Source organism: Pteropus alecto, unplaced genomic scaffold, assembly GCF_000325575.1.
Source record: "Pteropus alecto unplaced genomic scaffold, ASM32557v1 scaffold43, whole genome shotgun sequence".
Lineage (NCBI taxonomy): Eukaryota > Metazoa > Chordata > Mammalia > Chiroptera > Pteropodidae > Pteropus > Pteropus alecto.
The window spans coordinates 3,962,365-3,973,297 of record NW_006435764.1 but is presented as its reverse complement, the minus strand read 5'-3'; the positions used below and the strand labels follow the sequence as shown (position 1 = coordinate 3,973,297).

Sequence of the window (10,933 nt, the reverse complement as noted above, 5' to 3'; positions counted from 1 at the left end):
GGAGGAATCCGGCCAGACTGGATTCCTGTGCCTCTCCCCTCTCAGTGAGCAGGCCAAGGGGCAGGCAGGGGAGGGCAGAGGCAGGAGAATGTCAGGGGGACCCAGGTGGGGCCTGCTCAGAGAGAGGGTCCAGGGCCCAGACCTCCCTCTGCGGCAGGGCCTCCAGCCTGCATCCTGGCTTGACCACCATCCACTTGGGGGCCTCCATGTTCTACAAGTTCATCCCCTACCACCCACCCGGTGGGGGTCGCCCCTGAAATATTCTGTTAGAAACGGCTAAAGTCTCGATGAAGCCACTTCTGCAATGGGAGCTCATATTTACAACAGGGATAACAACAAGGAAATGGCCGAAGCAGCCAGGGACTAGTGACAAGTGACAGGGCAAAGGGAGGCAAAGGTTCCCCATTCCCGGAGGCAGAACTGATCCTGGTTGCAGTGCCGGATCAGCAGATTCCCCGCAGAAGCCAGGCCTCCAGACAGAAGGCCAAGGACGGCTGCAGCCCTCCCCCAAAGCCCGTGCCCTGAGCCCCCCACCCTCTCCTGTCTTGGCTGCCTCCACCTACTGCCTCTCAGCCCCTCTGCCTCCCCCGTGTTTGCACATCGTGGGTGCTCAGCGAATGTTTAGATAAATGAATGCGTGCACCGAGCTTGTGATGCCCTGCGGCCCTTGTTCTAATCCCAGTGCTACCACTTATTTGCTTTTGGTGCCGGGCAGGTGGCGATTATTCTCTCTGCGCCTCTGTCCCTTGCCCCTAAAATGGGACGGTACGGGTCCCTGCCTCAGATGGTTACTAGAAGGATTTGTTAAAAACCAACTGAATAAATTTGTAGCTCTAATTAGCTTTATTAAGCGATTTGAGGGAAGTATGAAGAAACAAAACGAAGTCGCTATGGTCCAGCTGACAGGAATCGGAGTGGGCTGCATCACGAGGAGACGATTTCACTCTAAGCAGCCTGGGAACTTACACTTCTGAACTGTCCGGTTGTGCGTCGATGCCTGGAGATGCATCAGGTGAGCTCGGGGGTGCTCCGCAGCAGGCTGACGAGCTCGGCGACGGCAGTAACCAGGCGGAAGGGTCTGATCGTAAATCCCTAACCGGGCGGGCCATGGCACCGTCGGTCACATCCGGGTCTAGAGCTTCCTTAGCAAAAGCCGAGCTTCGCCTTGAGTTGAGTCCATTGTCTTCGTGCATCCAGGATAACACACCTCTGAACGGTCAGAGTAATTTTTTCCCCAGCCCTGTCAAAGGCACAACAATTGGCACTGGAGTTAAGAAGGGCCCGTTTGGGACCCTGGTTGTAGGAGCCCCGTAGGAGCCCCACAGCATACTCGGCTATGCTTTTCCTTGCCCTATAGCTTAAAATAGATTGTCCCCGACGGCTTGACCCAGAGCTTGGAACGTCCCCTGCCATAGAAAGTGGCCCCGAAACTTGCTATGAACGCCCCTGTGCTTACTGATCGCAATCCTTCCGGTCTAGCATTCTTTCCAGAATGCTCCTGTCTTTGTTCCGGGGTCGCTGACGCCTCCGGAGGACCACATTGCCAGAAGGACGGCCCCGTGAAGCACAGCAGACCCCCGGAACCGTCATGTAGCCCCTGGGACAATGTCCGGACTGAGAAGGCAAGGCAGTTTTTGAAGATGCTCGCCCGCTGCCTCCTCGGGTCCCAGGTGCTCCGCATAAACGCGGATTCTAAATACCCCATCGCCTGTGTCTGTCTGTTGCCTGGGGGCACAGGCAGCACAGGCCCCAGACTCTGTCGCCCGCCCTCCGGTTTCAAGCGCACGAGCATGAGACCAGGGAGGTCCTCACTGCCATCTCGTCCCCCGCACACCACCTCCGTGTGCCGGGAGCGTTAAATGTTAGCTCTCCCGTCCCCATCCATGTAGAAGAAGTGCCTGTCTCTCCATCTGCTTTTCACCCAATCCCAGAGACGTCCCGGCTTTGCTTTCTCCCGCCTCCTTAATGCACCACAGATGCGTTTCCTGTAACCTTACTCACGTTTTCGCCTTTGATTCTAAATGTGTAAAATCAGCCGCGAAACTGCCATTCTCCGGAGCATTTTCTCTGTCCGTTGAGATCTTGCTTCTGGGCGTGGCCTCAAAACTTTGACGCAAATAAATTCTTATGAAAGTTTTCTATAGGTTTGGACATCTGTTCGTCATCAAACCCTATAGACAACCCTCTGAAAAACTTAGGAGCGGATGTTCAGGCCACCAGACATCTCAGGGACTGCCATGTCGGACCCATCCAGAGGCTAAGAAGGCAGGACTGACTCCTCAAGAATGTGCTTTTTACCATAAAAACTCTCAGCGTCTCTTCTCTTCGGAACACCCCGATATTACCCGGTGGTGTTTCCCGAGCTGTGATTCGCTTAAGACCCTTGGCTGTTTAATTCTTGTGAAGCCTCCTGGTTCATTCACGCCTGGTCGACAGATTCATGCATCGGACGACACCCCATGATAGCAGCTAGATGTGTGCTCCAATGAGTTGTACTAAACAGAAGGTTTTTACAGGCAGAAACGGGGTGTCTAGGAAATTAAGACGATCAGTTATTTTAGGCAAGAATTAGGCAGATGACCTCATTGGCGTCGACCAAGAAATTTCGGGCCGATTGCTTTAAAATTACATTCCTGAGAAAGGCCGAAAGTGCAGTTAGGTTTGTTATTAAGCTTTGGTTTGGTGACTTGACTTTGCAAAAGTAACCCCATTTTGGCTTTTTTTTTTTTAAATCGATTAATGAGTGAAGGTAGTGGGACTAGTTCCAAGGTACCTGGGCCCCTGGACTACCACGCGGAAGGCTACCCGCCCACCACGTGAGCTTAGAACAGAGCCTGGCCCACAGCCAGTGTTCAAACAGAAAAAACGCCATGCTCCAGGCTTCTGTCATCATATCTACCTGCACGACCCATGCGACACTGGCCTCTGTGCTCCTGACCCCTCACCTGTATCCTTTTTTCTTCCACAGATGCAGCCGCCATGCCCTGGACTTTCTCAGCACCAGAAATAGCCCTGCCCCCAACTGGCTCCGAGCATGCCACTTTGGGCCCAACAAGCCCTTCCTCTGAGCTTAGGGCTCTCCACTAAAACCCTCCCTGCCTACAATTTCCTGACTCCTTTCTACCTTCCACTCGTGGCCTTAGCGGTCTGTCCCCTCCAGCCCTCACTTCTCCCCATCCCCAGTGTAAATTCCACCCCCTCACACATACACTTGCTCCCCACCCCTGCCCGGCAGAGACACTTCCACTATTCGGGCACAGAGGATGGCCACATTCCCAGCCCCCCACCCCTTTGTAAAAAGGGGCTGGGTCCACATGACCCCTTCCGTAGGTCACTTCTCCCTCCTGGGAGAGCCCCGCTGCCCTCCCACGTCCCCGTGTCTGACTGGCAGCAAAGGATCAAGGGAAGAAGCTGGGCCAGCAGCATGAGTTCTAAGGTCCCTGCGTCCCTGGATCACCCCATGGAAGGCGACCTGCCGCTACACGAGGGGACTACCCCATGAACAGAGGTTATACGTGTCCCTTCAGGGCCAAGGAGAATAAATATCTGGTAGGCTCTTCCCCTCCCATGGTGACCCAGGGGGCCGACGGTGAAGACAACGGCATCATGAGGAGAAGGGTGAACCCCAGAGTCGCCACGTGGGGGAGAGGAGGCTGGGCAGGAACACCCGCCAGGATCGCGTGCGGGCCAGGGCCAAGCTTTCCGGTGTGTAGCTGCGGCGCTCCGGGGGCATTGGTTCCAGCCGTTCGCCTTCCTCTGCTGCACCCACCTGGCGAAGCCCCACCTGCAGGAACCCAGCCGGTTTTCACCCGTCCTTCTCAACTGCCACTGAAAAGCTGATGTTCCTGAAGAACAGCTCTAAACTGGTTCGACTGGTTTTCCTTTACATTTATGACCGTGAGCCAAGCGGGGGGCCTCCTACTGCCTGACCACCCGTCTCAGGAACTGGGTCCTCATCTGAGATGACCACTTTGGCCATCTTCAGAGTTTCCAAGTGTGTCGTTCAGTAGCGTTAAGTAAATTCCCTTTGTCCTGCAACCAAACTGAGACTGCCCCCGTTAAATGGCAACTCCCCGTCCCCTCCCCTCTGGCCACCAAGGCTCTGGCACCTGGTTCCTCCCTTGGCTCCTTCTTCGAAGCAGGTGCTACCATCCCTCCCTGCTCCCCACCCCCAGCCTCCTTCCCCCAAAGAAAGAAATGCCATTCCTATAAAAAAAACAAAGCTCCTTTTTTTTTTAAATTAAAAATAAGTTTTTTTTCTTGATCAAAAAAATTAATAGAAAAGTTGGCAAATACTAAAAAAAAAAAATCCTATCAGGCGGAGATCGCCGTGGCCACTGGCGGTTTGCTTATTTCCCGATCTCTCTGTGTCCATGGCTTTCGGATCATTTTGTATCCTTTTTTTTTTATTTTTTAAAATTATGTCGTCCCATCGACAACAGTCAATTAACGATGGGCAGAGGGACAGAGAGCCACTAAGGCAGTTAACGGTGGCATCCGGGTGGGACGTACGTGGGAGTCATTGAACGACTCTTCCCATTTTCTGTAGGTTTGGAATTTTTCGTAACGAATTGTGGAGATATGATTGGACTGTGAACACACACGTGTCTTGGGAACCCATAATTACACTGCTGGATGTGTGCCGAGGGTTATGTCCACCGACAGACGTGCGTGAACGATGCCTACCAGCCCCGAATAGGAAACACCCAAATGCCCAGCGTGAGTAGGATGCACACAAATCCTGCCATTCCCACACTTTCGGATTCCCCAAGGCCGGTGGGGGCTACCCGCCCCTTCGGTCCCCCAGCTTTTCCGACGGTTTTGCAAGCCCCTACGTGCCTGCGTTCGATCCCTCTGCTTTGAATCCTGTTTTCCTGGCTGACTCTTGCCTGAGACAAAACCTGATGAGGAAGGTCCTGCTCTCAGAACAGAAAAACGGGCGTTGGAAACCCGGCTCTGCCAGTTCTGTGGAGCTGTGGTTTTTCTTGTTTCCTCGTTTCGAACACGCAGAGGTGAGGAGAAATCGAGGTACACATGGAACAGTCAAGCCCAGCGCCTAGACTTAGGTGACAGCTGACAATTAGTTGTCATTATTATCATTCCCATTTAGGAGATGAGGAAAGCGAGGCTCAAAGAGGTGACATCATTTGCCCCAAATCACACAGCCAGGTGGTGGTGGGGTCCAGATTTAAACCCAGGAGCCGAGGCCCCTAGCGCCCCCCGTCTTCCCAGCTGTGCCTCAGGCCTTACAATACTCAGCAAGCCTGGCGTGGGTCAGGGTCCCTGGGGAGCTGGGGGCAGCCTGCTGCCACTCTCTCCTGGGGCTGCCTGCCAAGTGGAGCAGCGGGTGGCCCAGGCGCAGGCCAGTCACCTCGCAGTCTGGGCAGGGCTGTCCCAGTCCTGTGCACTTCACAAGGCAGGGGTCAGAGCCCGCTGTTAACAGATGCTTGGAACAGGGCCTGGTCACAGAAAATCGGTGACCGGGCTGGCCTCTCGTGTCCCAATTCCAGGACAGCAGCAGGTGTCAAAGGCCTGGAGGATGAATCTGGGGTGCGGGCTGAGGCACCTGGGGTTGTGACCGCCAGTCTGATTCGCCCTCGGCCCTCAGTGGCTTTGCCTTGGGGCGGCAAGAAGGCGGGTGGCAGCTCCAGGCTCACGTTTCACCGGTGAAGCAGCCCCGGTGGAGGGAGCTCCCCGGGCCTCAGAATCCCAGCGGAAGTCCCAAAGGTGCCTTCTGTTGGCCCCGCTTGACTGTCTGTCCATCCCTGGACGGGTCACAGTGCCCTGGGGGACGTGCCCTCTGATTATCCAGCCTGCAGTCAGGCTGGGGAGGCTGGTCCACCTCAAGCTACATGGAAGTGGCCTTTTCCAAAGAAGGGGACTGGCCTCCAGGATGCGGACGTAGCGAATGACCACGACGAGGGAACTGTGGCCCGAGCCTGTCCCTGGTCGCAGCCCTGCTGACGGTGGCTGTGCTTTCTCCTTCACCTCCTCCACCAGGGGGCTGGGCGAACTTTGGAGGTAGCGGCAGGGACACACAGGACAGCTGGCCCTGGGCGGAGGTCCAGGAAGCCCCGGAGGAAGGAACGTCCTCTCGGGCGGGGGAGGGGAGCACTCGGTTTCCTCCGCCCACTCAAACACTGAGTGCCCAGGCCCGCCCCCATCGGGGAGGTGGGGGTTCCGTCTAGGGCTTCCTCCCACATCCAGGACCTGGGGCTCACGGAGAGAAGGTCAAATGCCAGGCCCCACGCCAAGCCCGTGAGAGCGGCCGCCTCGTTTAATCCTCACCAGAGCTGCACGAGCTCCCACTTCACAGACGAGGACACTGAGGCTCAGAAGATGTTACAGCCAGCAAGCGGCCGAGCCCAGGCCTACCTGCTCCCAGAGCCCGCGTTCTGAGACTCTACGACGCACCTCTGTTTTCTTTTGAAATATCATCGATAGGTGGTTAAAGCAGCACCTCCCTAGTGGTTAAACGAGGTAGTGTCAGGCCAAGGACCACCTGAGACCTCAGCTCTCAGCCCAGGGAGGGGGCTGCGGTGAAGGAGCAGGCCAGCGGCGGGCGGGTGGGAGCAGCAGGCCTTCTCCACCTCCATGGCCCAATTCCTCCTCCCTCAAAACCCAGCTCGAAGGACACTTCCCGTGAGAAGCCTTTTCTGCTGTGCCTGTCCCCGTCCCAGGATGCTTCCTCTGTGTCCCTTGTCCCTGGGCTTTCCTCATCAGAGCCCCAACCAAAGTCTGTCTGTCAGGCTGGGGACAAGGAGCCCACAGGGACAGCAGGTTCCCTGGTGCCCAGTGTAGATCACGGCACAGAGTGGACGCACAGCAAACACCCACCCACGAATGAATGAATGAGGGAGCGAATGAATGCATCGAGTCGCAGACCGAGCAGCCCTGCGGACAGCCCCAGGGAGCGGTGGCAGCAGGAGCTGGGCCGAGCTGCGGGGGGGACAGAGTCCAGTTCTGGCCAGAGTCCAAGGCCAGCTTATCTTCACGGGCTGCTCTCAGCCCAGCTGACGCGAGGGCCTTGGGAAGCCATGTGGCACTGCGGAGCCGTCGCCCTGGCTGCAGCAGTTTGGAACGCCGCCCGGCCTGCGGCCCCGTCGCGCCCCGGCTCACCCCGGCTCGCCCGCACGGCAGCCCGGTCGGCCGCTTCCCTGACCACGGGCTGGGTGCCCGGCGGCCGCACGGCGTCCTCACTGTGCCCGCCGTCCACAGGGCACAGAGGGTGCAGCTTCGGAACTCGTGGCGCTGGCCCCGAGCACCACCTGGGCGGGCGGCCAGGCTGACGGGGCGCGGGGGCTGCCCCCAGGCCCCTCGTCCCCCGCTGGGCATCCCGCGAGCCCGCCCCCTCTCATTCCGCGTCTAAGTGTCCCCGAGGGCGCCCTGCTCCCTCTGGTGCCTCCAGCTTCTCTCCTCTTCAGAACACGTTTCCCTCCTCGCCCACGAGGCAGGCGGGCGGCCCGGAGGAGAGACGCTTGGGTCCTCGTGCCTGCTCTGCCCCTGCCCGACACACCCTGGACCCCTCGGTGGGCCTGTTGCGCTCTCTGTATTTCCCGACTGGACAGAGGTGGACCTGGGAGGTTCCTTGAGGCTGGATGAGGCTGGGTGTGTGAGCTTAGTTCTCATGGGGCCCAGGCCTTGGGGCTGCGTAGGAACCTCAGGAGTGGGTCCTTGGGGCTGGGGAGGGTCTCACCCCTCTGCTCCCTGCTGCGGCTCCAGGGGCTAAAGGGAGTTGAACATTAACCTCCCTGATGAGTGGCTCCAGCTAAACAAACACACGTTATCACGTGTCAACAGCAGCTGCCTCGCTGGCTAGGCTGCCCAAGTGGCCCTGCCTAAGCATGGCCTGCCACTGCCTGCCGGGGGCGGGGGGGCCGAGGCTGCCAGTGCTGCCTGAGTTCAAGTCCCGCCCACCTCTGCTGCCTCCTGCTCACTGCTGACCACAGACGAGGCCCCGCCCTTCCCTGGGGTTGGTTTTCCTCCCTGACCTGGGACAGCTGGGTCACAGCTGGGCCTGGCCAGGGAGGAGGTTGGGGAGGTCCGTGCTGGTGCTGGGTCTGATCCAGTGAAGCCAGAGAAAAGTATGGCCTTTGGAATTAGAGTCCAGGAAATCAAAGTGACCGACAGCTCCTGAGCCCTCGCCCTGGCCCATGCGTCGCTATGCTGTTTTACCTAACCCTCCACGAGGTGGATGAGGACGAGGCTTCTCACACACGCCTAGTCAGGCATTTGCCACATGTTCTGGCTATTTCTGTATCTGCTATTTGCGAGCAGGTGGTCCAGAAAGATCCCTGTGGAAGTCAGGGGAGAACAGGGAGGGAGCAGTGTTCTCTGGTGAGCAGAGGAGGCATGGCTTGGCTGACAAAGCGGCATCAGCCAGAGGAAGAAAGAACTAGAATCATTTTCTGTCCGTGTCAACAGCGGAGACGGGCTCCAGCAGCCTGGCGTTTTGAACTTGGAATGAAGGTTGTGATTCAGGCCCTTTGAGCAGGGGTCAGCTGAGAGGTGAGAGGCAGAGAGAAGAGGCCCAGGAGGGTCGGGGGGACCATGCACAGACTGTTGAGGTGGCACATAGTGACGCCAGCCGACACTGCCAACGGGTGCCAGTCTGCGTGAGAAGGCTCAGCTGGGTGCTGTCTCTTAATCCTTGACAATCCCAAGCTTAAGTGCTAGTATTAGGTCCGTTTCACAGGCGAGGACAGCGAGGTTGGAGCAGGAGGTGCTCTTTGTGCATGCTCACCCCAGGAAGGGCGGAAGGACCCAGGCCCAGCCCCAGGCAGCCCTGGAGCGGGGGATCAGACCTGCGTCCCCCGCCCACCGTGACCCCAGAGTGAGCCATTTCCTGGCTCAGCTCGGGCCCACTTGGAGGCTCAGTCCTTCACTCACCCTCTGACCCCAAGAAGAAAAATATTGTTTGCCTGGCAAGAGGAGGAAATGAATGTCATTCTGTTTGGTTTAGAGGACAGTGACTCCGTGAAAGGCCTCCTTCCATCGGCCACAGGCTGGGAGAGAAGTTAGCGGCCTGCTTGTTCCTTGTCACTTCCCAGGCAGCGTCTAAGTCGCCATCCCCAGTGCGGCCGATGTAACGAAATCAAAATACTCAAACCTGCTGCCCAGGGCGTGAAACACAGGGTTAATAGTGGAAAGTAGAACTCGCTTCTGAAACACGAATCGACTTTCTGGGAATCGAACCCTGCTTCTCCTTCACGTAAGCAGAGCTTCCGTGATCTGTCCCACGGCCGGACAACGGTCCCGGTGGCAGCCACAGCCATGTTTTAGGAGATGACGCAGAAGCCACCCGGTCAGGCTCGGCCTCTCCTTCGCAGCCCGATTACGTCTGCGTAAGGTCATCGTTAAAAGCAGCGTCCGACAGCTGGCCAGGCTGGAGGGGACCTTGGACTTTTGCTTTTTGCTGTCTCCGGGCATTCTTGTGTTCGACTCACTTTTTTCAGAGAACGAGCCCACGCTCCCTGGCAGCCTGGCAAACACGGGCGGCACTTTGGCCCCCTTTCTGAGCCACCTGCATGTGTTTGACTAATGGGTGTGGGACACCTCACTTATCCGCCCAGCAACTTTTGGACAAGGTTCTCCCGGCCCCACGGGACTGCAGGGAAACGAGATTAGAAAAGCAGTGATTGCTATTTGTCTCCAGAGGGAATTCTTAGAAAACAGAGATTTCAGAATTAACCTGGCAAAGGTGGGGGTCTCGTGACTCGGGCTGGCGGGGCCTCGGAGCCGGATCTGGGCCTGACGTTTGGCTCCGCCAGTCTCCACAAGCTCGTGGCCCCAGGCAGGCTGGCACACTCATTCTCTGAGACACAGGTAGGAAGCTTTTACTCACCTCACCTGTGCTCACCTCACGAGGTGCCCCCCCCCAACCCCCTGAGTAGGGTGTCTGTCTCAGATGTCTCCCGCGTTTGTTCCACAGGCTCATTTCTGGTCTGGCTGCCGGCATGGCTGCTTGGTCCCCAGGATTCACGGTGAAGGCGGCCTGCTGTCACTTTGGGTAACCTCAGTTCTGCCCGACATCTTGGTCTCAGAAGCAGGACACGCCCCCAGACCTTCCTTGTCATTGAAAACGCAGCCCTTCCAAACTCCTGAGAGCCTACCCTCTGGCCGCAGCCTCCTGCCCTCCCTGCTACTGCTCGGCTGTGCACTGGTCACAAGGGTGCCTCCAGGCCCCGAGCATTCCCAACTGCCCTGGCCCACTCAGGTCACAGGCTCCTCTTCCATTCCCTAACCTGCGTGCACTCCAGGGCTATTCAGTCAAGCCCTCTTCTGCCCACCTGAGCCCTGTACCCTCCAGCCCTGCCATCTTCGGTGGCCCCCACCTAGCCGAGAGCCTCACACCCGTGCAGAGAAACATTGCCACCAGCCTTGGCCCCCGGGGGTGCCTAGAGCATCAACTTGTACCTAGATGGTGTCCGGTAAAGATGTCCGTGATGAATCATGCTAGGCGTCCGTGGTTGTCCTGCTTTCTGTCTCAATTTCAAGTCCCCTTCATGCTCCTCCAGTGTTGGGGCCCCTCATCTCTTCCTCTCGGATGACTTGGCCTCCTACTTTACAAAACAGAAACCCTCCCGCTGGGACTGGCTCCCCAACGCATCCGTCACCTCTTCTCCCCTTATACCAAGGAAGGAGGGGACCTACGCCCCTCAGGCCGCCCCCCTCCCCCAGACTCAGTAACTCCTTCACGTCCCTTCTTGAAACTCGTCCCTGTGGAAGCCTCCCATGTCCGCGGTTAGACCTGCTTGTCCCTTATTAAAACAAATTCCGCCCCCAGCCCCAAATGCACCTCCCCTCCCCGCTGTCATGCTTTGCTCCTTCACGGCCAGTTTTCTCCTCTTCCCCCTCTCTCCTCCACCGGTCTGGCTCCTCCTGGCGGGGCCGCCCCCCGGCTGTGCTCCCCTGGGTTGGTCAAGATGGCCCC

General features: G+C 57.8%; 1 long non-coding RNA gene across 1 annotated transcript in view; it reads left to right on the top strand.

Annotated features, from left to right (window-relative positions):
- The window catches only part of LOC107195611, a 13,847-nt gene extending 6,690 nt beyond the window's left edge, over positions 1-7,157 (top strand). The window contains exons 2-3 of the long non-coding RNA XR_001516796.2: positions 2,969-3,866; positions 4,550-7,157. This is a non-coding gene — a long non-coding RNA (uncharacterized LOC107195611). The remainder of the gene's footprint in view (positions 1-2,968; positions 3,867-4,549) is intronic.
- The last annotated feature ends 3,776 nt before the right edge of the window (positions 7,158-10,933 follow it).